The following is a 5,055-nucleotide window of genomic DNA, read 5'->3' on the forward strand; positions in this document are numbered from 1 at the left end:
CTTAGTGTGGACGCGTAGTGGTAGTTAGTGAATAACTAATGTAGTGGTAGTTAGTGAGGACTAGCGTAGTGGTAGTTAGTGAGGACTAGCGTAGTGGTAGTTAGTGCGGACTAGGTAGTGGTAGTTAGTGCGGACTAGCGTAGTGGTTTAGTGAGGACTAGCGTAGTGGTAGTTAGTGCGGACTAGCGTAGTGGTAGTTAGTGCGGACTAGCGTAGTGGTAGTTAGTGAGGACTAGCGTAGTGGTAGTTAGTGAGGACTAGCGTAGTGGTAGTTAGTGAGGACTAGCGTAGTGGTAGTTAGTGCGGACTAGCGTAGTGGTAGTTAGTGCGGACTAGCGTAGTGGTAGTTAGTGAGGACTAGCGTAGTGGTAGTTAGTGCGGACTAGCGCAGTGGTAGTTAGTGCGGACTAGCGCAGTGGTAGTTAGTGAGGACTAATATAGTGGTAGTTAGTGAATAACTAATGTAGTGGTAGTTAGTAAGGACTAGCGTAGTGGTAGTTAGTGAGGACTAGCGTAGTGGTAGTTAGTGAGGACTAGCGTAGTGGTAGTTAGTGAGGACTAGCGTAGTGGTAGTTAGTGAGGACTAGCGTAGTGGTAGTTAGTGAGGGACTAATATAGTGGTAGTTAGTGAATAACTAGCGTAGTGGTAGTTAGTGAGGACTAGCGTAGTGGTAGTTAGTGAGGACTAATGTAGTGGTAGTTAGTGAGGACTAGCGTAGTGGTAGTTAGTGAGGACTAGCGTAGTGGTAGTTAGTGAGGACTAGCGTAGTGGTAGTTAGTGAGGACTAGCGTAGTGGTATTTAGTGAGGACTAGCGTAGTGGTAGTTAGTGAATAAACTAATGTAGTGGTACTTAGTGAGGAGTAATGTAGTAACTAATTGAGTAGTATGGGTAGTTAGTGACGGATTAATGGAGGAATGTAGTGGTAGTTAGTGAAGGTTTAATGGAGGAATGTAGTGGTAGTTAGTGAAGGATTAATATTGTAATGTAGTGGTAGTTAGTGAAGGATTAATGGAGGAATGTAGTGGTAGTTAGTGAAGGTTTAATGGAGGAATGTAGTGGTAGTTAGTGAAGGATTAATATTGTAATGTAGTGGTAGTTAGTGAAGGATTATGGGAGGAATGTAGTGGTAGTTAGTGAAGGATTAATGGAGGAATGTAGTGGTAGTTAGTGAAGGATTAATGGAGGAATGTAGTGGTAGTTAGTAAAGGATTAATGGGGTAATTTATGTGGTAGTTAGTGAAGGATTAGTGGAGGAATGTAGTGGTAGTTAGTGAAGGATTAATGGAGAATGTAGTGGTAGTTAGTGAAGGATTAATGGAGGAATGTAGTGGTAGTTAGTGAAGGATTAATGGAGGAATGTAGTGGTAGTTAGTGAAGGATTAATGGAGGAATATAGTGGTAGTTAGTAAAGGATTAATGGAGGAATGTAGTGGTAGTTAGTAAAAGGATTAATGGAGGAATGTAGTGGTAGTTAGTGAAGGATTAATGGAGGAATGTAGTGGTAGTTAGTGAGGATTAATGGAGGAATGTAGTGGTAGTTAGTGAAGGATTAATGGAGGAATATAGTGGTAGTTAGTGAAGGATTAATGGAGGAATGTAGTGGAGTTAGTAAAGGATTAATGGGAATTATTGGTAGTTAGTGAAGGATTAGTGAGGAATGTAGTGGTAGTTAGTGAGGATTAATGGAGGAATGTAGTGAGTTAGTGAAGGATTAATGGAGGAATGTAGTGGTAGTTAGTGAAGGATTAAGTAGGATATGGTAGTTAGTAAGATATGAAATGTAGTGGTAGTTAGTGCGGATTAATGGAGGAATTAGTGGAGTTAGTGAAGGATATGTAGGATAGTGGTAGTGTGAAGGATTAATGGAGGAATAAGTGTAGTTAGTGAAGATTAATGAGGAATGTAGTCAGCCATACGTTAATCACCCGAGAAAGTCCTCAGGCCTAAAACAAAGAGGAGGGCGCAGTGAAAGAAATACAGGCTAATAACAATGCCCATTGAGACCTTGTATATGTTGTTTCTCCAGGGAAAGCTTTGGCTGCCCTTTCCTGCAATAGAGTCAGGGCAACAGGACGCCAGGGTGTGTGTGTGTTTGTGTGTGTGTTTATGTGCCACCTGCAGAATGCATTTGGGACCTCAAATACCAACGGGGCCTGTCGACCAACCACCGAGTCGGGTTTCAACCAACGGTCACAACACAAACCACCGCCACAGACGCTCACTTTCAAGAAGAAGCAGAAAAAGAAGGGAGAGAATCAGCCTCAAACCTGCTCTCTCCTCCTCTTCTTCTCTCCTCCTTTCCTCATTTCTTCTCCTCTCCTCCTCTCCTCCTTTCTTTCCCCAGACCCTCCACCTCCACCTTTAGAGAGATAAAGGAGTTACAGGTTAAAACTTGTGATGCGTCGGAGGTTAACTTCTTAGTTGACCCCAGGAGGACCATGGGTTACTTAGCGCCAGGGGTGAGGACCGTGGGTTACTTAGCGCCAGGGGTGAGTACCGTGGGTTACTTAGCGCCACGGGTGAGGACCGTGGGTTACTTAGCGCCAGGGGTGAGGACCGTGGGTTACTTAGCGCCAGGGGTGAGTACCGTGGGTTACTTAGCGCCAGGGGTGAGTACCGTGGGTTACTTAGCGCCAGGGGTGAGGACCGTGGGTTACTTAGCGCCAGGGGTGAGGACCGTGGGTTACTTAGCGCCAGGGGTGAGTACCGTGGGTTACTTAGTGCCAGGGGTTAACCTCCACCTGAAAGGAGCTTTTAACCTGAGCGAGAAGCCGTCCCCACAGGAACCTCACACAACTGGCTGTTGGGACAAAGGCAGTTGTCACTCCAACTCACACAAAGACAAAAACAAAGTGTATGGGTTTCATACGTTTGAATAGGGAGGGCAGTGATCAATATTCTGTTGAGTTTAAAGACTTTCCTGTGTGAAAGGTTTTTGTTTTCATATTTGCAGTGAATGAAGTTTCTCCCCGTCACATCTAAAGCAACAATAAGTATGTCACAACTTAATCACTTGTGAGGGCTGATGGGTAAAAGGGCCTGTTCTGGAACTCTGGCCCCCAGATGTTGGGGCCCTGAGGGGACGCTTCCTGTCTGACCATTTTCTCTCTCTCTGTATTCTCTTGTTTTTCTTCTCTTATTGTTCTCTCTCTCCCCCTCTCGCTTTCTGCCGTCTCTCCACCAACCCCATACCAATTGTCCCCATAACCAATCTCGCTACTCACTGACAAAAAGCACATGTGTGAGGAGAAATGTTTCTAAACTGTTTGCAAAACCTTTGACATGTTTGCATACAGGACCATGAACAGGAAAGCTCCATTTCCGTGTTGGGACGTTCTTCACGTGGGATGGAGAACAGAGACATTTGGATGACTGAATCGACTGAGAGTCAACATAACTAATAACACTACGCTCACTCACACTAAAATGTTACAGATTTTCATGCGCAGCAAACTGTAGTGTATTCAAGGTTTAAGAAAGGCTTCTAAAGTTTGTAATTTCCGCTTCAAAATGTCAGACTTGCTTTGCCCTAAAGAAAAATGTATCCACCCATACAACAATTTCAAATAATTTGAATCCAGATAATAATTGACATTTCCTGTTGCTGCAGGATTATTTTCCTGCTGTGAGAAGCAGGGTCAAATTAAGATGCTAAATACCGTTAGATGCCAACAGAAAGTGTGTGTATATGTGTGTGTGGTGTGTTGTGTGTCGATGCCTGGGTTCATGACACTCCTGCTCCCGTTAAGATGCCAACAGAAAAGTGTGTGTGTGTGTGTGTGTGTGTGGTGTGTGTGGTGTGTGTGTGTTGTGTGTGTGTGTGTGTGTGTGGTGTGTGTGTGTGTGTGTGTGTGTGTGTGTGTGGTGTGTGTGTGGTGTGTGTGTGTGTGTGTGTGTGTGTGTGTGTGTGTACAAGTGGGGGGAATGAAAAATGAAAACTCTTTCAAAAGCTTCCGAGTAAATATTTGTCCTCCTCGAAAGGAACAACATGAAACGGTTCGCCTGATCACGCTGTGTCAATGTAAAATTGAACAGTTTTCTGTGTCAACGTAAATATGGAACAGTTTCCTGTGTCAACGTAAATATGGACAGTTTCCTGTGTCAACGTAAATATGGAACAGTTTCCTGTGTCAACGAAATAATGGAACAGTTCCTGTGTCAACGTAAATATGACAGTTTCCTGTGTCAACGTAAATATGAACAGTTTCCTGTGTCAAGTAAATATGGACAGTTTCTCTGTCAACGTAAATATGGAACAGTTTCCTGTGTCAACGTAAATATGGAACAGTTTCCTGTGTCAACGTAAATATGGAACAGTTTCCTGTGTCAACGTAAATATGGAACAGTTCCTGTGTCAACGTAAATATGGAAGAGTTTCCTGTGTCAACGTAAATATGGAACAGTTTCCTGTGTCAACGTAAATATGAAACAGTTTCCTGTGGGAACAGACAGTATTTTCATCTCACTCCCACAAAGTGTTTTGGTGCTTGAAAGCTCCTCCGCAGCATAGATAAAGACACACACACACACACACACACACACACACACACACACACACACACACACACACACACACACACACACACACACACATTTTCCCAGGTAAGTTGACTGAGAACACATTCTCATTTACAGCAATGACCTGGGAATAGTTACAGGAGAGGAGGGATGATGAATGAGCCAATTGGAAGCTGGGATGACTAGGTGGCCGGATGGTACGAGGCCAGCCTGGGATTTTGGCCAGGACACTGGGTTGGCACCCCTAGTCTATTGATAAGTGCCATGGGATCTTTTAGTGACCACAGAGAGTCAGGACACCCGTTTAACATCCCATACGAAGGATAACAATCTACACAGGGCAGTGGTCCCAAATCAGTGCACTGGGCATTGGGATTTAAAAAAAAGTTTTATTGTGACCAGAGGAAAGAGTGCCTCCTAATGGCTTTCCAGCACCATCTCGTATGCATTCCAGAGACCGACCAGGACCGACCAGGACCGGACCAGGACCAACCAGGACCGACGACCAAGGACGACCAGAACCGACCAACAGGA

Source organism: Salvelinus sp. IW2-2015, unplaced genomic scaffold, assembly GCF_002910315.2.
Source record: "Salvelinus sp. IW2-2015 unplaced genomic scaffold, ASM291031v2 Un_scaffold967, whole genome shotgun sequence".
Classification (NCBI taxonomy): domain Eukaryota; kingdom Metazoa; phylum Chordata; class Actinopteri; order Salmoniformes; family Salmonidae; genus Salvelinus; species Salvelinus sp. IW2-2015.